The sequence below is a fragment of the Gopherus flavomarginatus genome, chromosome 1 (genome assembly GCF_025201925.1).
Source record: "Gopherus flavomarginatus isolate rGopFla2 chromosome 1, rGopFla2.mat.asm, whole genome shotgun sequence".
Classification (NCBI taxonomy): domain Eukaryota; kingdom Metazoa; phylum Chordata; order Testudines; family Testudinidae; genus Gopherus; species Gopherus flavomarginatus.
In genome coordinates, this window is record NC_066617.1 from 280,066,456 (window position 1) to 280,089,600 (window position 23,145).

Below are 23,145 nucleotides of genomic sequence, written 5' to 3' on the forward strand. Positions count from 1 at the left end.
GCTATTCCACTTCATCATTATTAGATGTAACCAGAAAATAGCTCTCTACCTTAAGGGATTTTCACTGGGAACAATGTGGTTAAAACATGATAAAGGATTATATTTAATTAAACGTGACGGATGCTTCAAAGCCATTACTCAGGAAAGTACTTGAAATCTCCCAGAGCTACTTTAATTTACATTTTAGTCTGACCAGGCAGTATACTACATGATAAGGAATGTAGCTTATTAAAAGAGAATAAAACCCTACAAAACAGAATGAGCCCCAAAAGGCAATAGTTAGTACAGACTGAATTTCAGAGGAAATGATCAGTACAGCTCTGGAGCATGAGACTGTCTAGTGTTTGATGAGAAAAGTAAAAATAATCTTATTCTGCTTCCTCCACAGAGTTCAAGAATATATTAGCATGATGGGGCACCCTACTTCTGTCCCCCAATCAAAATCAGAAGAAGGCTAACAAGCTCCTGTGAGCTCAATGCCTACCAAACAGACACACCAGGAAAGCCTGCTTCAGCTGGAGGAAGCACGTTTAAAAAGCAGAGCTGGATTCAGGAAGTGGGTGTGTGTAGGGGGTGTGGGGAAGCAGGAAGAAAGCTGCTGTGCCTCAGAAGAACCTGATTCCTGCTACAGAGGATCTGAGAGGGCAACAGTTGGCAAACCTCCACTGCCGACAAAGATCCACCAAAATTCACAAAGACCTTGGAAAGGGCGAAAAGAATCTGAAATTTCCTGAGTGTGACCCCCAAGAGAAGCTCTGCCTACCGCAATCACGTATACGGAAATGCAGCCCACAGCAGCAGAGGGGATCAGTGTGAGCCCCCTTTTCCACACAAAAGAAAGACAGCAGATGTTAATTTTCGGAAACAACAGGAGATGCAGAAAGGGTCACCTACAAGGGGAAGTGGGGAGCAAGGGTGACAGCAGGAGATTACTTATCGCATTGCACATTTTTCATCCCTTACTACATGTTGACTCCTCTGCTGGGCTGATGTAGGGAGGCCCCTACAGAGCAGTGGACCTTGGAATTAAACTCCGTTTTGATGAACAGGGCAGTTCCCCCATCTCAGGCTGCCTGAAGGCTCTAGTAGATAACACTCCTTGGGTCACATACTCAATGTTTCATTCAGAACTCCATGAGCATTTCTGCCTGCTAAAACCAAGAATGAGTTTGGTTCATTGCTTTTAAAGCATTTGACTTTTTGTAAAATTCTACATTACATGGTGACATATTCTATGGTTGGAGGCCCAGGTTCTCAGCTGGTGTAAACTGAGATGTCAATAGTGCTATACTGTTTTACACTAAATGAAGATATGGCTGTCAATTTTTAATATCCTAAACATTTTTCTCAGTGCATACAAATCACATTTAGCAAAACAATAAAACAAACCTCTGAAATGATTTGGAAATCATTTTTAGAAGCACAATCAAATTGTATTCCATATCATGAGGGGTTTTCCTAAACAAAATTGCTTGTTTGGCTCCCATTCACAGTCCAGGGATTGAATCTCAGTAACACCACTGCCTTCAATTAAGTTATTTCTGATTTCTGCCTGTGGAAGAAAGATCAGAATCAGAGCCTGAAAGTGTGAACATATGATGGCAAATATCAAAATTTTAGTTTCTGGTGAGTAACTTAGCTTCATGTGTATAATGCTAAGGGACTATTATTGTTAGTACTACAATACCAGAAAATCTTTATATATCATTTTATGTCTCTGAGAAGTTATAGAGGGGCTTTGCCTTTTTGGGAAGCAGTAATGCCTGGAAGTGGTTAGAAGCAAGAAGATGGAGACCCTATGATATGTATAGTCATTCTTTGAGAAAAAGAAGTCTGGCAGCCACTTGACATTGTTCAGAGCTCTAATGTGATATATAGATAATTAGGCCAGTAGACGAAATCTTGGATCAGATAATAAAGAATGAATTCACAGAGCATATGAAGTGATAGAAGGAAAAGTTCTTGAACAGTACAACAAAGAGTTGGAAAATAACCCTCTTGTTCATTGGGCATTTCAGTGAATTATGTTTAGATCAGAATCTCTGGAATTCTTTTGTATTTTGCTACCAGTTTTTGTGGTTACTTCTGTCTCTACTGTATCTAATTACAGACCAACTTAATCCCCCAAATGCGGCCTTTTTGCAATTCCTTCACCATCTTATCACTTACATTGGCTATGGAAAATATTATTTATTTGCTTATTCATTGATTAATTTATTAAGTTCTGATAGCAAGACACAGAAGACAGCCCTCAGAAGAAGACCGAGGCCAGGTCTACACTATAAACTTACATCGGTATAACTATGGTGCTCAGGGGTGTGAAAAATCCACACCCCTGAGCGATTCAGTTGTACTGACCCAACCCCCAGTGTAGACATGCTACATGGACAGGAGAGCTTCTCCTGTTGACATAGCTACCGCCTTTTGTAGGGGTGGACTAACTGCACCAATTGGAGAAGCTCTCCCGTCAGCGTAGTAGTTTCTTGACTAAAGTTCTGCACTGTTGTAGCTGTGCACTTGCAGCTTTTTAAATGTAGACCTACTCCTCATCTCTGTTCAAGAGGACTCACAATTTAAACAGTCAACCTAAAACATGCAGCAAAATTAAAGGAAATATCATCTTAGAGAATTTTTGCTGTTGGGTGGGTGGGAGTTTGCATTTATGGGCTTCCTGGAAGAAAGGAATTTGAGGAAAGAATTTGAAAATAAAGAGAGTGGATGGTGGCATGCTGAGTTAGGCAGGGAGTTACAAGCAGAGTAGGAAGTATGGAAAATATTAAGAAAGATAAAAGAAGCAGTGGTGAGCAAGCTGCACTAGTGGTAAGAAATGATATGTAGGTGTGAGCAGTGTTGTGTAGGACTTTGAAAAGGAGGCCAAGAGTTTCTTGTGCATTTTATCATTTTTGTTGAAAGTTCCCTTTTCTGTGTGTATAGTTGGCCTTGTTAGAAAATTGGCAGTTCACAAAAAAGAGGCACGGACACTTCATAAATGCTTATTTCAAAATGCGATTGAGGCTTTGGATAGGATGTTAGTTCATTCAAACCAATTCACTCTTCCCTAACGTGGATAAGCACTGACATTTAGGGGGCTCTTCTAACCCTTTAGAATTGTGTCCATTATCAGCATGATATAACAGCTGACAGCAGTCACTACTCAAATAGATGGGTTATCAGCATCAGTGCACTTATTCCCATTCAGTGAGCTCTGATATTTTAATGTTACAGCATTATTTTGTTTTATTACCTTAATGGACGAGTGTGGTGTGTGATCAATAAAATGATGCTTTTATCTTAATCATCAATTCCTTAATTGAAAATATGCAGATTTTCAGCCTCCTATTACCACTGTTTATGATTTTTGAAGTTATAGTAAAAATAGGATGAAGTAATTTTACCCTACATTAAACACTGTAAAGCCAATAGACAAGTTATGTTAATATTATAAGACATAGAAATGCTGTTGCATGTTTAAAAGCAATGTAGAAATGCTTTCCTGGCAGTGTGTGGGAGGAGGTCACTTTCTTATAGCATTGTTTTGTCACTTACATTCAAATGCTCAGACAAATGCTATGCTGTCTCTTAGCTGGCAGCATGTGCCAGTGAAATTAATATAATTTTTGTGATCATCCACATGATAAAAATATTTATGGATTCTTTTTGCTAAAATCTTATACACGGAGCTGGTGACCCTCATTTTTCCAAATTGAAGGCCTCCCAGGTAGCCTCATTTGGGCTAGGGCTGTCTTTAATTCATTTAATTTAATTTAATTAATAATCATTGACTCCACTTGCTAAGTCCTGTAAATACACATAACAAAAAATATATTCCCTGCCCCTAGGAGCTGAAAAGAAAAACTACTGTATATTTTGGCTATTGTCACCCTTTAAAGCCATGAAAAAGCACTTGAATGGATATAATCCAATAAAAATGTCTGTTAACCTTCTGTGACCTCTGACAGAAAGGTGAAATTGCAGATTTGGGATTTTTCTATGTTCCGTGGCCCATAGCATATACATTTCAGGATTCATGGAATCCTGGAATCCTGATCCATGGTAGCATGGAATGAATTGAGTCAGTAGGTGAGGGACCCAGTTAAAGTATCTGTGTGTACTAGATTATAAGTAATTTTATGTGACATCTAAAATAATGAATTAAAGATAACTCTAACTGCAGTAAATGGAGCAAAGATTTCACCCTATTTTTCTTATCTAAAACTTACCAGGTAGATGATCATTAACTTTGTAAAATGTAAGTCACCTCACTTAGTGAATATCACAGATGACCTGTGTAAAGTAGGTGTCAGCTTTCTGATAAATGTCCATTATATGCATCTAAAAATAAGTGCCTGACATGCATTATAATCCACACTGGTGTATATGACAGTCTATTTGACAAGTATGATGACTGAGGCTGAAAGGAATGAATAGTGTTCTACATTTATAATAGAAGTTAGAACTGCAAAGGGACAGATGTAACTGACCCACATATTTTTGCTAAATTTCTGTAGAGAACATAAGTAACTTGTGTGTTTTGTCAAAGAACACCCACTTCCTGTATTAGATGCGCACATTCTTCCCCTTTTGTTAGATATGCATATTCCTCCTCCGTTTCAGTTATACTGAAAGCAGAGATGCATCAATAATATGTGACAGCAGAAGAGTTGGTGTCTGACGAATCCCACTCCCTCAAAGGATGTTATAGCAGATCATCATGCCTGGCTTTTACAATGTGTCCAAAAAACATATAATTGTACCTGTCATGGGACTGATCCCAGAGCTCTGACTCTGGCAAACCTCCCATTGGCTGAATAGGAGCTGCTGGACCAGGCCCTTTGTATTGTGAGGTTAGGGATCCATTGGATGAGTTAAGTATCTTATATCTCATTAAGTATTCTCATTCAAATTTTGAGGTTTCTTTCTCTGAGTTGAGTCAAACCTCGCTGCAAGTTTCATTAATTTTTTCTGGGTTCGGGAAATATAACTATTTATAAAAAGTTAGCAAAGATTTCAATGTTGTATAGTGTTGCAAGCAGAAAAAAATAGGACTTGTTCTTTAACTCATATTAGATAGTTTTCACTATGCAGTGTGTGTGTGTGCATGGCTGGCGGATAGAACGTAGAGGAGTCTGAGGTACCAAGCAGTATTTAGTCTGGCTATAAAACAGCTATTTTGCACACCCAATTAGCCACAGACAGGAAATGGTTAAAAATCTTATATTACTGAGATTTGAAATAATCATGAAAAGAATATTTGGATTCCTTATATTTCTGAATTATTAGTGAGTTTGACTTTCTTGTTCCAGGGTAAACCTCAATGGAGGTCATTGCTTCCTCAAGGAAGCATATTTTTGTGGATAAAGCATAAATAGGTGTTAGCATTCTAGAAGGTATATTCAGAGGTTAGTATATTCTGTTTAAGACCCTTAAAAAAAATTCTGAAATTTAAGAATAATTGTCACAAAAATTGTGTTAAAATATAATTAAATATTTGCGCTAACACGTTAAGGGCTGGAAAAGCAGATTTATGGGCATGCTGTCAACATGCAATCTAGTCAGTTTAAAAAGAAGCAAATTTAATTTTTTCAGGTTCTTCATCGGCCATTCATGTGGGAGGAAATAAAACAACAACAACAACAAAACCACTGACCTCAGCATCCTGTATTATAGACGTATATAACAATATGTATAGTACATGATGCTGAGATATATTAGTGTGTTATAAATATGGGGCGAGAGAAGGAGGAGGAGGAGATAATTTGAAAAGTCATGAACTGAAGTGTAATGAGTTCATTCTGTTCATATGTTTTCCCCACCATGGACCAGACTACTGCATCATTATTATTTATTATGAGTATTATTGTATCACTCAAGCTCTCCAGTCATGGACCAGGACCCCATTATGCTAGGCATTTTACAAACACAGAATAAAAAGAAAGTTCCTGCCCTATACAGTTTTATAATCTAAATATAAGACCATCAGCAACAGCTGAGTACAGACAGATATATTAAGAAGCACAAGGAAACAATGAGACAATATTTGTCATTATGAAAGTGATTTGACTCAGCACACCAGTGGTCTAACCACTTTCAAGTTTTTTGTAGGCAGCACAATAAAAGGAGAGTTTCAAGGGACAAAATGATATAGCTTTCTAGATGTTTACTGGGAGGCTCCTCCCAAGAGTTTGGGGTAACATGGGAGAAAGCACAAAGATCCCTCTTTGAAAATTTAACAAGGAGGTGATAGACTTGTGTTATTGACTAATCAAATTGACCTTCAGATAATATATGAGACAAATAGAGAAGGGACAGGACAAGAAGGGACCTGGAGATGAAGACAAAGAGTTTACATGTGATATGATAGAGGCAGTGGGATTACATGATCAAAATAATTGGCTAGAAACATTATCTTTACAAAAGCATTCCGAACGGATATGAGCTGGGCAGCTGTGGTAAATGAAGGGAGGTAGCTTCCTTTTATGGACACTCAGCCAGTCAGTTAGCTATACAATTCCTCTTGGTAGCTGTTCTCTAGTTGCTTTACCTGTAAAGGGTTAACAAGTCTGACTGCATGCAGAGACACAGAGCAGCAATGTTGTAAGAAGCTTAAAAAAACTGGTATGAAAAATCATCCAATAATACCTCGAATCTACTTATCTGGAACCCCAGATATGTAAGTAGATCAGAGAATGTCTGGGAAGACATGATTAAGTTTATTTCTTTTATTCCTGTAAGGCTTGTGGACTCCTCTGTGCTAACCCCAGGTGCTTTTGTTTTGCTTGTAACTTTAAGCTGGACCTCAAAAAAATCATTCTTGATGCTTAATTATTATATTTGATCTTTTTTTAAATCTAGCAACAACCTAAGTTCCAGATATATTTTCTTTCATTTTGTTTTTAATAAAATTTACCTTTTTTAAGAACAGGAATAGGTTTTTGTGTCCTAAGAGGTTTGTTCATATGTTGTTTCACTAGCTGGTGAAAATAGATTTCCTTTGTTTTCTTCTCAGGTATTCCCTGGAGTGTGAGGTGAAAGGGCTTGAGGATACCCCACAGGAAAGAGTTCCCAAGTGCTCCTTCCTTGGTTCTCAAAAGAGGGGGGGAGGGGTTTCCTCTTGGCTCGTGGCAGCATCTATCCATCCATGGTTAGAGAAAAGCTGTGACCTTGGGAGCTTAATACCAGCCTTGAGTGGCCAGTGTTATTTTTTTAGAATCCTTGCAGGCCCCCACCTTCTGCACTCTAAGTGCCAGAGTGGGGAATCAGCCTTGACTGCAGCATTGCATCTGTCAAGGCCAAAGTGCACTAAATGGGCAAGATGATGAGAGCCTGCATGGGAGTTTCAGCTGTTATGAATTGGTAAAGCCGTATTTTAGAGATGTTATACAGAGATATTCTTCAAAATTTAGATATATCTTGGATGCTAGGTTCTACACATGTCTAAACAAAGATACTGCCCAGGTTATGAGCATGAGTGACAGGCAATATGGTGTTGTTGTTGTCCACTGTTATCAAGAAAAAAGATGCTACAGAGGGGTCATGGGCGATGAGGAGTAAGAGCTCTGTTTTAGCCAGATTGAGCTGGTGGCTAGACAGTCATAATGATACAGTTGAAGATTTTAGCTGGGAGAGAGGGAGAGAGGTCTGGCATAGAGGAAGATCTGTGAATAATCTGCATAAAAGTGGTAACTGAATGTGTGTTTGTGGATGAGATTACTTAGAGATAAGGTGTAGAGGGAAAAGAGAAAGGGGGTGAAGAACAGAGCTTTGTGGAACCCTGCAGAAAGTTGGAGGGTAGATGAAGAGGGTTCTGAGGTTTGGCTAGGAAGAGGTCATTAGACACTTTGGTGAGAGTGATTTCGGTGGAATGAAAGGCACAAAAGCCAGACTGAAGAGGGTCTCCAGTGGAATTAAATTCCTGAAAGCAATTGTGGACAGTCAGTTCAATGAGCTTAGAGACGAAAGAAATAAAAGAGATGGGATGGAAGTTGAGGAGGAGAGTGAGACATTAAGGAGAATAGTAAGGAATTTTTCAGGGGTGATCTCTAAAGGAGGCCTTGGTGATTTCATTTATCTTGGGAACTATTCTTCACCAATCATAAAGGACAGGAATCTGAGCTAAGGTGGCCCCTACTGAAGGCCTCCATGTTTCTATGTGTGTGAATGGCCCATACACAGAGCAGGTCTACACTATAGCCTAAATTGATATAATTTACATCACTCACAAGTGTGAAACCCACAACCCTACAAGTTTTTCACTGTCCACACCAGTGCTATGTCGTTGTGGTGGAGTAATTATGCTGATGGGAAAGTGCTCTCCCATCGACATAGTGTGTCTTCACAAGACGTGCTAATCAGCGGAGCTGCATTGGTGCTGCTGCAACAGTGTAGTGCTATAGTGTAGACTTGCCCTTAGTCTAGGTCAGGGGTTCCCAAACTTGGTTCATGGCTTGTTTAGGATAAGCCCCTGGAACGCTGCGATATGAGCATCTGCAGGTATGGCCACCTGCAGCTCCCAGTGGCTGTGGTTCACCGTTCCCAACCAATGAAACCTGCGGGAAGCAGTGGCTCAGCCCACACTGCTTCCCACAGCTCACTGCAACCACTGAGAGCTGTGAGCAGCCATACCTGCAGAAGCTCAGGTAAATAAAGCATCTCACGGCCTTCCAGGGGCTTATACTGAACAAGCCATGATTCAAGTTTGGGAACACCTTGTCTAGGTAGATGTGTTGGCCGGCTTTTTGTTACTGGGCTCTGTTTCTTTCGTTCTAATATGACTCTTACTGATTCTGTTGTCAGCAAAGCAGAATTATAATTTTCTACATTTAGAAGTGTTTTAGACCAAGAGTGAGTAGATTGAGAGGGTCAGGTATTTTACTGTAGAAAATAATTTCATCAGTTTTGATTTGTCAGTTTGGTGCAAGTACTCTCTATTCTATCCATTTTAATTAAAATACAACCATTTACTGTACATATAACTGATTCTGGATACACTTAAAATTTCTCTATTTTCAGAGCTTTTCCCTACATTTCAAGTGGGAAATTGCCTTAGAATGGCTAGGAACTTTCTAATTGGTGGAACATTTAGAGGGTGCTCTGATCCAACAAAGCACTTCATCATATGCTTATCTCTAAGCCAATGGAACTGCTTAATGTGAAGCACATTCATAAATAGTCTGCTGGATCAGAGCCTGTGTGAATATATTGCATCTTTGCTGTTCACAAAGACAATGTATTGTTTTAATTTTGAGACTACAGCAAACATTTCCTAATTTTTCCACATGGAACTTCATTATAAGCGCTTCCAATTCCATATCAAGTGCTACTAAAATCTATTTTATATACAGATCAATCAATAAAGTTTGGACAAACTAATTTGATCTTTCCACCAGCTAGCACAGTTGTCATTCAACGGATACCTGGAGATGTCAGTGTTGAAACACTATCTGAAAAGTAAATGATGGTTCATGTGGCAAAGAAAACAAAACAACTAAGAACAACAGTGAGGAGAAATGGGGACTACTAGCAACAGTTCTGAGTATTGGCTCATAATTCTGTGTTCTCCACTGTGGTGTACTGAGAACTGTGTTGGAATTGCAGGCTATCACAGAGGGATGGAAGTGGGGATTTGGAAGTTATATGCAGGCTAAGAGTCCATGAGGCAAAGTGTGAGCAGAATCAGTTTGCAAACATCTTAAACAACATGTCCCTTTCTGTTTTAGGGAGCAGCCTGATTTTTCCTCTTGCTCTATTTTTTAGATCTTATGTTATTGTACTGAATTCTCAGAAATGAAATTGTGTTATGATGAAAGAGATGTCATTTTTTATTTCCCTTCTCTATTTCTATTCCATGAAACATAACAGATAAAAATGGTTGACAAAAATGGGATTATGAAATAAATAATTTAAATAGTTATAAAATTATTATAAAATGTAAAATAAATAAATAATTATATACATTTTTACAAAAGAGAGTACAGATAAAATGGCTGCAGATGATAATATGGATATTTCCAATATAATGAAAAAGAGGAAAAAATTTGCAACATATACTCAGGGGCTTGGGCAGTATTTTTATGCAAAATGCTATGGAACATAATGAGAATCAGAGGGATATTTTCCTAACATTTGTGCGTCAAACCACATTTATCATGTTTTAAAATTTATGTTTTCCACAAGAATGTGGTAAGCTGGAATGTAAGGTCATAATAAAGATTCTAAAGAAACATGATGTACCTACTGGAGGGTTTTTTATTTTATTTTTTTTAAACAGAATAATATGTTTCATCTAAGGAATCAAATAAAAGGAAAAAAGTATCTGAGAATTTTTGACAAGCCTGAAAAAACTATTACTCATAGTTTTGCTAACTTTCTGAAAGAGGTTCTTGTATTAATTTGTGTTTGGCTTAAATTATGAATTAAAAGAGAGTGTGATAAACATTGTGTAAAACAAAGAACTGTCACTAGACGGAGCTGTGGAGATTAGTCTTAATACACAAAGAAAAATGTGCCAAAATTTGAAATGAAACAGGCCCCAGCATGTCAAATTGGAAAAAGATTTGTCAGCAAGGAGTGAAGATGATAATAATATAAGTTAACAATCGTCAAAAAATCCAAAGAAATTGGAGGAAGTGATGTTTCCACTGTTTAAGGGCATCGCACTCAGTGACATTGAAACTAGGGCTGCTGCTGCACTCCCTGGCTTAAAGTAGTAATAATAAACACTAAATACATGGTTTCCATTATCAGCACCCCCCACTATAAAAATTGTTCCAGCACCCATCAACATATCGGCAGGAGAAAGGTTTTTTTAAGAAGGTGCAGTGCGAAAAGTACAATAAGAGGGAATATGCTGCCTCGGCTTGCCACAGCACACTACAGCACACTGAAAGATATAGCGAGAGGAAGCCATCAGTGTCAAGTAGGAGACACCAAAGTAGTTGTGTTGGGATCAGAAGCAGAATTTTCCCTGGATGAAAGGTTGTGTGACATGAACTGTAGAATTTGGAGAATGAACAGACATGCATTCCCCAGATTATGTTGATATAAATTCATAGATTCATAGACTCTAGAACTGGAAGGGACCTTTAGAGGTCATCGAGTCCAGTCCCCTGCCCTCATGGCAGGACCAAATACTGTCTAGACCATCCCTGATAGAAATTTATCTAACCTACTCTTAAATATCACCAGACATGAAGATTCTACAACATCCCTAGGCAGTTTATTCCAACATTTAACCACCCTGACAGTTAGGAACTTTTTCCTATGACCAGCCTAAACTTCCCTTGCTGCAGTTTAAGCCCATTGTTTCTTGTTCTATCCTTAGAGGCTAAGATGAACAAGTTTTCTCCCACCTTCTTATGACACCCTTTTAGATACCTGAAAACTGCTATCATGTCCCCTCTCAGTCTTCTCTTTTTCAAACTAAACAAATCCAATTCTTTCAGCCTTCCTTCATAGGTCATGTTCTCTAGACCTTTAATCATTCTTGTTGCTCTTCTCTGGACCCTCTCCAATTTCTCCACATCTTTCTTGAATTGCGGTGCCCAGCACTGGACACAATACTCCAGCTGAGACCTGACCAGTGCAGAGTACAGCGGAAGAATGACTTCTTGAGTGTTGTTCACAACACACCTGTTAATGCATCCCAGAATCACATTTGCTTTTTTTGCAACAGCATCACACTGTTGACTCATAGTTAACTTGCGGTCCACTGTAACCCCTAGATTCCTTTCTGCCATACTCTTTCCTAGACCGTCTCTTCCAGGGGCGGCTCTAGGTATTTTGCAGCCCCAAGCATGGCAGGTAGGCTGCCTTTGGCGGTTTGCCTGCTAGAGGTTCCCAGTCTCGAGGATTCGGCGGCACGCCTGCGGGTAGTCTGCCAAAGCCGCGGGACCAGCGGACCCTCCCCAGGCATGCTGCAGAAGGCCAGATGCCTGCCACCCTCGCGCCGACTGGCAGAGTGCCCCCTGTAGCTTGCTGCCCCAGGCACATGCTTGACATGCTGGTGCCTGGAGCTGCCCCTGGTTTCTTCCCATTCTGTATGTGTGAAAATGATTGTTCCTTCCTAAGTGAAGCACGGAAGTTAAACTAACTGGTCTGTAGTTTCCTCGGTTGTTTTTATTTCCCTTTCTGTAGATGGGCACTATATTTTCCCTTTTCCAGTCTTCTGGAATCTCTCCTGTCTCCCATGATTTTCCAAAGATAATAGCTAGAGGCTCAGATACCTCCTCTGTTAGCTCCTTGAGTATTCTAGGATGCATTTCATCAGGCCCTGGTGACCTGCAGGCATATAACTTTTCTAAGAGATTTTTAACTTGTTTTTTTTTTTATTTTACCTTCCAAACCTACCCCCGTCCCATTGGCATTCACTATGTTAAGCATTCCTTCAGACTTCTCGGTGAAGACTGAAACAAAGAAGTCATTAAGCATCTCTGCCATTTCCAAGTTTCCTGTTACTATTTCTTCCTCTCCACTGAGCAGTGGGCCTACTCTGTCTTTGGTTTTCCTCTTGCTTCTAATGTATTGATAAAAAGTCTTCTTGTTTCCCTTTATTCCCATAAATGTACATGATTATATTGAAAATGAAATAAATACAGGTGTGACAATGTCCATGATTTCTGAAGGGCTATACAAATATGTATTTACTGAGATAAGATGAAGAGAAATTCATCTGCCCTTACAGAATTATACTAAAGGACAGACTGGGGTATTAAGCAATCTCCCTATCAGTGTAACTTCTAAAGGCATCTGTTCATCATTAGAGCTAATCATAATTGAAGGAAATGGCCCTGCTATTAATGGGCAGAAACTGGCTATATAAACTTAAATTGGATTGGAGTGTAGTGGCAGAGTAGGAGAATTGAAAGAAAAACACAAAGCTTAGTCTACCTAACAATCCAGAACTCAGTTATATACTAGTGTTGGTTTACTTAGACTGAGAGCACTTGACAAAAGATAGAAACCGTTAACCTCACAGGTTTTCCTGCCTCGGGCAAACAATGTTGATATGAAATTACATAGGGAAGGATAAAGTGTGTGTGAGGGAAGTGATAGCAAAGCAAATATGGGGTAACATATTTGGTAGAGGTAAAAGGGAAGAGAATGAAAAGGCACATTGATCAATTGTTACTACATAATAGCTCAGTATGGTTACAGAATGTTGCTCCAGAAGGAGGAAGTGGTGCTGAAAGAAGATGGCTGTGAGAGCGAGAGTGGTCTTGCTGGGCATGCTCCAAATAGTATACGTAAGGAACAAGACAAAGTCCAGATGTTACTTTTCTTCCCTTGCTGCAGCAAGACCTCCCTTAAGGTTAACCTTGTAATTTTGTGTTTATTGTTATTTATTAATTAAGGAAGTTACTAAGTAGAAGTGTGGTGTGTTGAGGGCTATTAGAATTGCAGGCCTTTTTTTTAATAGCGAGGTGGGAGGTTCTGGATCCTCTTTGCAGGTTACAGGACTCTGTAGAAAAGCATGTGAGCAGAGTTAGTATGGAGATAGTTTAAAACAAGGTGGGGTAGGTTGTGTTTCTGAGGTTTCGTGTGTTTGTTTTGTTGTTGTTGTTGTTTCTTTGTTTCTCTTTTTTCAGTTTTTGGTTGTTCTGGATTTTCAGAAATAATGTAGTCTTACATTGCAATCTTATAGCAAGTGTGTTTGTGTGTTTTTTAAAAACCTTACTCCCTTTGTCTGCCATGATGAAACATACCATCTTCAGCTATCTTTCTCTTCATTCCAATACTCCCTACATTGATTTAGATAAATGTTTCTGTGAATCTTGGTCATCAAAGAAAATATGGTATGTATTCTAATGTTCAAAGTAGTTCTTTATTTACTCATTAGCAATAGTTAGTCTTACAAAGACATAATTACTTTCAAATTATATTCACTTTCTTTCTCTATATTTTTCTGTTGGGCATAAGTTTTTAAAAATGAGTTGGGTGCCAGTGACATTTGAGATACCATTAATTTAATTCCTTTCCTCATTCCTTAGTGACATAACTACAGCTAATAGGAAGCAGACCAGTCCCACAAAGACAGCAGAAGCACCTAGTGGTGAAAATTATCTGACATTGTGCAAGGACAAGCTACCAATCCTCTGGAGGCTTAGTAAGGCCAATGGAAGTTGAAGAGCATTACATATTTGCTAGTGGTGCAGGTTAGCTATTAGAATCATTCACCTTAAACAATAATTTTCCATTATTAATATTGAGTTAGAAGCATTAAATGTGTTAAACTCATTAATGAGCATGTGAATATAGAAAATAATGATCTTTGATCTTTGCACCAGACTACCTGAATAATATGTCCTACATTGTTTGGCAGTATACAAACACTTCATGCAGAGAAGGGCATTAGTCTTGCTTAAGATATTTCAGTTGTACTAGCTATCTTTTCTGCTAGAATTTAAAAAAAAAATGCTTATTCTCTACAGGGTTCTGAAGTTCAAATTTAAAAAAAAAATCAGAGTTGGACTTTTCCATCAAGATTTTACCAAAAGGTCATCAGTATTTCTTTTTGAATTTCAACTCTTCAAGCAAGCACCATTTTCAGGTGCAGTCTTGAAAATCATGTAGTTAGAGGCACAAATTCTCAGGTTTGTACAATTTGTTTTATAGGGGCAAATGTGGTCTGATTTGTATAGTTCAAAAAGGGAGATTGGATCTCTTTCAGAAAATATATCCCATTGCTCTTTTCCTTTTTCTTTTTCCTCTTATTTTTATTCTTGAATACAGGAAAATTTAGTATAAAACGTATGTGAATATTTATAAGTTTATAATGTTGAATATTCAGAAGTTAGAAATTACAAAAATTGTTTCTCAAGATAAGAGCAGTTACTGAAGGGTCTCACTATTGTGTATTTCAAAAGTGAACAGATCATGGCTATAAATGTTTCAGTGGTATAGGAAGGCATAGTGTATGATTATTCTAGGCCAGGTGTGCCACAATACCTATGAACAACAGGGTGAAGCCATAATCCACATGTGCTTCCTTTAGTGGTTTGTGACACAGTTTGAATATTTGAACATATTTTTATGCACTGAGATTCTCTGCTTAAACTGGGAATGATATCCAGCTGTGTTTTCAATTAACTTTTTAACAGAAACTCTTTGCAATTTCAGCAGCAAGGAGTCCCATCAGAGAGGAGTAATATCAGGAATCTGCTTCTATCTTTATAATTACGCTAGAAATCTTTTGAAAATCAAGTCCTCATTTTACATGCAAAAGACAAGACAACATATTCAGTCATTGGCACTAGACAAGTTAAATGTTTTATTTTAAGTTAGAGTCATCTTATACAATTATTGGTTATTTTTTGTGTTTCTCTCTATAGAATACATGTTGCAGTTCCTGCCATTTACTGTCAGTTATTCTATATAATGTATTTATTTCCACTTTCACACATTTGCTCATTATATTTTAATTTCTAGTTTATGTCTTTACATAGTGCATGGTGCAAAAATGTTGATTCACCTTCTATTTAATCTTCCCATTTTATCACTTTCTTATTTTCAAGTTTGTTTCCTTGCCTCTTTCAGTAATTGAAAAGACCTTTAGAACACCCCTTTGAAACCAATCAGTCTTACATGCTGATCTGCAGAACAAGCCTAATTTGAATAAAATCTTTTGAGTTACACATGCCTAAATATCTGATTAGAATATATGGAAAAAGGGGATTTATTTTTGTATGTGCAGAAGTAAAAATATATGACTGTGGATTTTACTAAAACGTTACGAATGTTTGGGCTGAGTTGAAGGATGTAAAATTTGGCAAAGGTAAGAACAAGTCAGAAAAGTTGTTCATGGAAGATGCATTTCAACCTTAACATATAGTAATTGATAATGTTACTTCCTTTGGGGGGGAAGGTGAAGGGGGGTATTCTGGTAGGAATGCTTCTTCAAAAAGGAAAGTTTTGTGGTGTACCCTAAACATAGTCAGACTTTGGATTATTCTAATCTCCTCTGGAAGTTTGTTCCAAGAACAACTCCATTTATAGAAAATGCTTCATCTCTAGCTCATGTGTACTTCATTCTGGATTCTGAACTACTCTGTCTCTTAGCATTCCAGAGTCTTGTTGGGTCGTGGATGGAGATGTAGTTGCTCATATGGCTGGGCGGGGTGTTCATAGCTTTAAAAATCAAGACTGAGCTCTTGCACTGGTAACAGAATCAGACTGAATTTCCTCTGATTCTTATGCTTCCAGATGCTGATCTCTTCTAGATATTGTCATGTCATTGGTAATGACTTTAAGATATGAAAAATACAGCTGGGTGTAATCATTTTGTTGTCTGCAATGTTTGCTGTGTCTCACCACCTGTCCAAGTAGTCTCATGTAAATACTGATGAGATGACATACATATTAGAGGAGCTCTGCAGATTAAAACTTTTGGGGAGAAGTAAAAGTTGCCTACCACCCCTTTCTAGAATCTATTGCAGAGGAGTAATTGTAGTACTTTTCCATCTACTCCAGCTATATGATGTAGAAGATCAGAAGAAACTTGTGGTCAACTCTCTTGAAAGCTGCAGAGAGATTGAATACCCTTTTACACTCTCATGAAAGGGTGTAAAAATTGTTCTGCAAGGAGGAATTCATTGTAGAATCAGGCCCAAATAAACTACACTAACATAAAGTCAGTGTACATGAGAGCAGGACCTTGCTCAAAGTTGTTTATGTGTGTGGTGTATTTCTTTTTTTCATTAAACAAATCTACTCTTTATTGTTGAACACCTGCATGCTCTCTCTGTATATATATATATGGCTCATTAGTAATTTAATTTAAAAATAATCATAATTGTTATATTATAGGCCCTTTATTGCTTATTGCATTAATGAGTTATTCAAAAGAAAGTTAATGTTTAGAGAGACCATATGGCCACAAGTCAATACTCAGTAATAAACATAAGGATATTGTAGTTATGAAATGCAGAATATTTAGATATTGAAAATGCTTTAGCTTTTTTAGAAGGGACTGAAGTTTAATGTATTTTTACTAACTAATTTATTAAGGAGAAAATATCATGCCATCATATGCTTTGCTGAACTCCTCCATCATCTCTCTCCCTCTCAACTGGGCTGCAGAGCAGCAGGAATTACTGTTCTAGGGGTCTGCAGTAACTCTCCTCCACAATTTCAATAAAAAGAAAAGGAAAGGGCCAGATTTGGTTCCTGGTCATTTGTATATACATGGAACCTGGTCTCACTTCACTATAATGTGTTCATCCCCAGCACTGAATATGTAGCTTGTTTAAGAGCTTTCACTCTGACAGAGACCTGAAGGATACATAGCTTAATTGCCACCAGCTGAGGATCTGCCCCTAAATTGTTTCCTGGTTGAAGAATCTGATTCTCACATGTCCTGTTCCTCAACTGATGTCGATCATAAAGTCTTACTGCTGATACTGAAAACCCTTACTCACAGGCACAGTCTTTGCTTACATGAGTAGTGCCACTGAGGGATCACCAAATGAGTGAGGACTACTTATGTGAGAAGGGATTAAGCTCCTGACTCTCAGGTGGAAGGAACCTGGAAAAAGGAGGAACAAGCCTGCTATTTAATCTGTATGCAACTGCTTCAAGTGAGTACATTGCCTCTCAGGATATAAAGATGTCTCAGTGGCCAAGGAGACCATTGAGTCTGCAGAACTCCTAGCCAAATGTGTTATTATAATTACATAGTCTTTTAATGAGCAAAATTATATCATGCACTTAATGTTATTTAAAATATTATTCCTCAAGAGAAGCTTTTCAATCATCTAATTATCTCCTTGTGTTTCCTTTTAAATGATTCAATAATTCTAAATTAACATTTTTTATTCTATGGAAATTATTGATTAGGCATGTGCATTAATGTACTAATTCACTCATGCTTTGTTATTCATCCATTTTAAGCCAACTGGCTTCTTGACCTGCATATGGTACACACATTAAACTATTTTACTCTGGCACTGTAAATACTAACCTCTAAGAAGAACACAAAGAATTACATGGGTTAATTCACATTATTGATTCACATAACAAGAATCCACTGAAATATGCAGATAAAATTAAACTCTTTTGAAGGAAAGAATCTGACAGTTGGCAGTTCTCTTTTCCTGATGTGTTTCCTGAACTGGGTTCAGGTTATATTTTTCAGTAATAATATAAGAGGCCAACCACCTTCTATCTTCAGGAAAAATCCTGTCCTATATCTTTGTACCGTTGGCTGGACAATGTCAACATGAAGGGGCTTCACATGACTTTCCATAATTTCATGATGCTTCCTATGCAGAGATCACGTCAGTTCTATTGAAGGCCCCATAAACATACATTGTACAGAGATTGGCTCAGTTATTTTGTAACAGATTTTTTTTTGTCAAATTGCTGAATCGGAGCCTGATAAAATGATGCCACTTTGTTTTTTATCAGTGACCTCTATCCACTCACCTGGCAGTTTCTAGTTGCTTCACTTGGAAATAGTGAATGGAGAAATGCAAAAGATTGGGAAATTGATTTCCTTACATATCCCCAAATTTGGATGTGAAACTAAGCCACATTAGGTAATATTGAACTTCTAAGCTAGGTAATTCTCATGAATTTTTCAGCCTGTGGCACTTCCACTTTTTAGTCCCCAAAGAAGAAAGGAAGAACAGTTTTTTGAAAAGATATCTGAATTTTATCAAACATCATAAAAGAATGATTAGAAGTTTGGGCTCCATGCTCTGATGAATGTTAATTTTATATAAACCAGTATTATCAACCTTATTTGGAAATGAATACTCTGGTTTCTACTAGAATTGCTTCATCTTCCTTTTTAAACCTGAAATCCTCCTTGACGTGATAATCTTAAAACATCGGTGCTAGACACTCAGCTTTAAAGATTTTATTTCTGACACTGAATTTTTTTTTTGAAATCCTTAAATTGAATCCAAAACTAGCCCAGCAGGTAGAAATTTGAATGGTTGTTTGTTAGACTTACTGTCTTTTGAAAAGAATCTCTATTTGTAGACCACAATAATTCCTCTTATTATTTAATACTTATTCTCTTAGAGTGCCCTGTATCATTATTGGAGCACCATTGGGTTGGGTGCTCTATAAACACATAACAAAGCCCCTGCTCAACGGAACTTAAAATGTAAATAGACAACACAGAGAAACTGTAATGGACACACAACATATATGCAACATGTCAAATGTATGTAACTTAGTTATGTTATTTTCTTTTATTGTCATTATCCCAAGCCTCCACTTCCCACCTTCCTATCCCACTTACATATTAGTTAACTGTCCAAAGCTTTCTGGCGAAGAAAGACATCTATTATTAGTGAGATACATAATGGTGGTCATAGTGTAGTGAATGTTTGCCCACTAGGAACTGTGCTAGGAATCCCAGACCATTTCACAGAGGATACTTCAGAGTGATCAGAGAGCAATAACTTTTACATACTACACACGTAAACTAGATTCAAATGGATGACCTGGTGGTAGATGTCTCTATATCCCTATTTATCCCTAATGAATGGTTAACAATTAAAGTAAGATTGTGTTCTGATTATTCTGAAGTAACCATTTTCTTTCTAATACAGAAATGTGACAGCTAAGACGGCAAGCATATGTTTCATTCATTATACTGTAATTGGGAAACAATGCACAGAGGCATTACCCTTAGAAAATTTTCAAACAGAATGTTGTGATGAGCTTGAATAATATAAACATAATACTTTGAGGTATTTTATATTACATCAGCTTGCACGGAGCTGACACAGAAAACATGTTTGATTTATATTTTCAAATATTTACTTGCAGTATTGTAAAGATGTGATGTACAAATGACAGAAATTGTTAGTCAGGCTATTCAGTAATGAACAATTATTCAGGGATATTAGCTTCTTTTTTTCTATCACAAATTTTAATGTTATTTAATGTGCTGTCTCCAGTGAGACAAAATTTTTACATTTGGCTGTGAGTGAAACTGAGTCAAAAGTAGGTCTTTCAACACTGCTTACATTGTATTCTAAGAGTGTTCAATCTGCAAGCTGATAGGTACCAATCAAGGTTAAAAATCATGAACGCTCTATAAGTCCATGCTGGGTGCATTCTGATTGCAATCAAGAGGCATATAAGCATCTAACCAAAAGGATTGAAAATTAAATATATTTGGAATTCTGTGAGAACTCATTTATGGCATGTGTAATTCTATTTCCAGTTCAAGACTGCAATTTTTCTTTCCTCAGTTACAAAATAACTTGGCATTCTTAGGTGAAAAAAAAATAAGGATTTTATGTACCCTGCATATTTCATGGAATGCTCACCATATTTCATGGAATGTGTGCATACTCTCAGCCAGGGCCGGCTTTAGCAAGTGCGGGGCCCAATTCGAACAGTTTTGATGGGGCCCTGGCAGGGATGACTAAAAAAAAAAAAACCACCTTTCATTTCTTCCATGTATTATTTACTTTCGATGACTGTATACATAATAAGAAAATTATATATTACATACATTACATCATATTGTATATGGCTCTTTTCTTACTCCCACTTGGGTACTTTCTACCAATATCTCTTGATCTCTTGCCCATATTGATAGAAGTCACTACATTCTAAAAGAATATTAATTATAGATTTTCACATTAGGAAAATAATTTTTGTTTCGATAGTTGTACAACTGATTTTCTTCAATAATGTTTATTTTATGCCCCTTCTTCACCCCCAGCACCGCCCGCCTCGCAGAAACAAACCCTCCTTCCTCAGCGCCACCCTGTCGAAACAGCTGTGCCCCAAAAAGGAAGGTTGGGGCGGGGGAGAGAAACGGCACACATAGGCAAAAAGAAGTATTCCATTCTATTCATCCGAAGAAGTGGGCTGTAGTCCATGAAAGCTTATGTTGAAATAAATTTGTTAGTCTCTAAGGTGCCACAATTATTCCTGTTCTTTTTGCAGATACAGACTAACACAGCTGCTACTCTGAAACCTGGCACACATAGGGTGACCAGATCACAGCAGTAAAATAGGACCCACCCCCTCTCATCTCGGCCCCACCATCACACCCCTCTTCACCCCCTAGTCCCCTGCTGACTTGCTGCGTTTCTCCTAGTCAGTCCCCCACCCACCACTCGCCTCCTTTCACTTTCTCCCTCCCCTGCCAGAAACCCCCATGCCTGCCCCTAGAACCCCTGCTGGCTCACTGCTTGCCTATTTGCACACCTGCCGCTTGCCCACCCGCTTGCCCCTGACTCACTGCTGCACTGCACCTCCTCCCCTCAGTATATAGCCTCATTCAGAGACCCAGGGGTCACTATATTACTGCAGAAAGCAGTCAATGCAGTTGTAGATAAATCTCTGCATTATGCATTTTTGTATAACTTTTACACGACTTTGTATTGAACCTTGGTAATATGTTATAACGGGCCCTTACGATAGTATATAAGGTAAAAGAAAAATGTCCTTTTGCTAGAAGTAGGATAAGATCTTTCCTCCACTTTGTAATCAATGGCCCTATTGAATGAATGATGTGTGAATGAGGAAGGTGTGGAAGGCAGGCACCTCCAGACAGCTGCAACCCTTGGAGTGGGGCTGGGAGCCAGATCAAGGAGCTTTGCCCAGGGCTGAGAGGGATGGAATTTGGGTGCTGGGTGCAGGCTCCAGGCTGGGGCATGGGGTGGGGTGCAGGAAGGGTGGAGGGGTGCAGGCTCTGGGAGGGAGTGTGGAGGGGTGGGTGCAGGCTTTGGGACAGAGTTTGGGGACTGGAAGGGGGTGCCAGGGGGAAGGGACTGCCATGTGGCTTCCTTCCTCCCCTGATGCCCCTCACCATAGCCTCGGTGCGGGATGGAGCTGCCCATTCCCCACTGTTTGCAGGAGTGGTGGCTGGGGGGAAACCCAGTCAAACTCTGGTTTTACTCTTTTGCTGATGGGTCACTTAAACCCCTTACAAACTCCTTCCCGCCTCTCTCACGCTCCTTTTCTACTGGGCTTGTTTGATCTTTTCGGTGGAGCCAGATGAAAACCACAAATTCCTGTGAGAGCAACAGGCTGGATGACTAGACTGAACCCACCACCCAGCCTAGTCCATCCCAGAGCCCAGGACTGAGGGCAAATGTCCCCTCACCCCCAGGCCACCTGCTTCCACTCCTGGCCTTTCCCAGTGCTGCCAGTGATTCTGTGTGGCTGCATCAGGTGGGATTTCAAGCGGACCCCCACAACCTCCTGCTAAATTCACCCGTTTTGCGACCACTCTGCACCAAGAGCACCTTCCTTCCCTGCCCTAGAGCTGCTGGATGGCTAGAAAGCTGAGCTGGGCATTTGATTGATCTAGAATATTATCATGCCCCTCCTCAAAAAAAAACTTAATATCCACAGAGCTTTGGGGGGGGGCTATTCGCCCCCCCCAAAAGCTGGTCTATTTTATTGTTGCAGGGCAAATGAAGGAGCCATAGTTTAATGGAAATATTCAGCCCCTACAGCAGTCTTGCAGCAGGGAAAGCAGAGTTGATGGGAAGGGAACTGGTTTGGATAGAAGCCCTAGTCCCCTTCCTTTGCAAAATAATTTGGAGAGGGAATCAGATCACACCATGCCTCAGTTTCCCCTTCTGCGGTGGGGTGGGGAGGGAGATAAAAGTCTCAGCCTGCTGTGCCATGTTGCAGACCTTTTGCATTCTCCTCTCTTGCTGTATTTGATTTCCTCCTCCAAACCTCCCTCTCTCTCTCTCACCTGGAGTTCACAGCACTAAGTACCAGCCCGGGGCTTTTTTCCTGGGTTACATTATATGATCCCAACTTTAATTTTGAAACAGATACAGACAGGCACAAACTCACCCTCAAACAGCAACACCAGAAAACCAACCCAATATTACAAAACCTAAGGGGAATGACAGGGTCAAACACTCACCGTTGGAAGCCCCAGCAGCTGCTCAAGTAGGTGAGGTCCACTGCAGAGATTCCTGTCTTCCACCGGACCAGAAGCTCCCTCCGCGTCTCCTCCAGGTGAGTGCTGGGGGGGAGGAGAGGGGAAGGAAGGCTGTAAAACACGTGTGTCTTCTCCCCCTTCCCCCTCCTGACCTGCAACACCCACGCGGCTGCCTCTGCTCAGCCCTGTGCTGGCCAGCGTCTCTCATTGCCTAGCAACAACAGCTTCTGCTTCCGGGAGACGCAGAACTTTGCTTCTGGGAGACAGCGAGC

The 23,145-nt window shown here is 39.1% G+C and overlaps 1 long non-coding RNA gene across 1 annotated transcript; it reads right to left on the reverse strand.

The window, feature by feature from the left end:
* Window positions 1-1,394: 1,394 nt before the first annotated feature.
* LOC127050860 (uncharacterized) lies at window positions 1,395-22,941 on the reverse strand. Its single transcript, XR_007774305.1, has 3 exons — window positions 22,856-22,941; window positions 20,283-20,380; window positions 1,395-1,552 (listed from the first exon to the last, which is right to left on the reverse strand). It is a non-coding gene; the product is annotated as an uncharacterized LOC127050860 (long non-coding RNA).
* Between the last annotated feature and the right edge of the window lie 204 nt (window positions 22,942-23,145).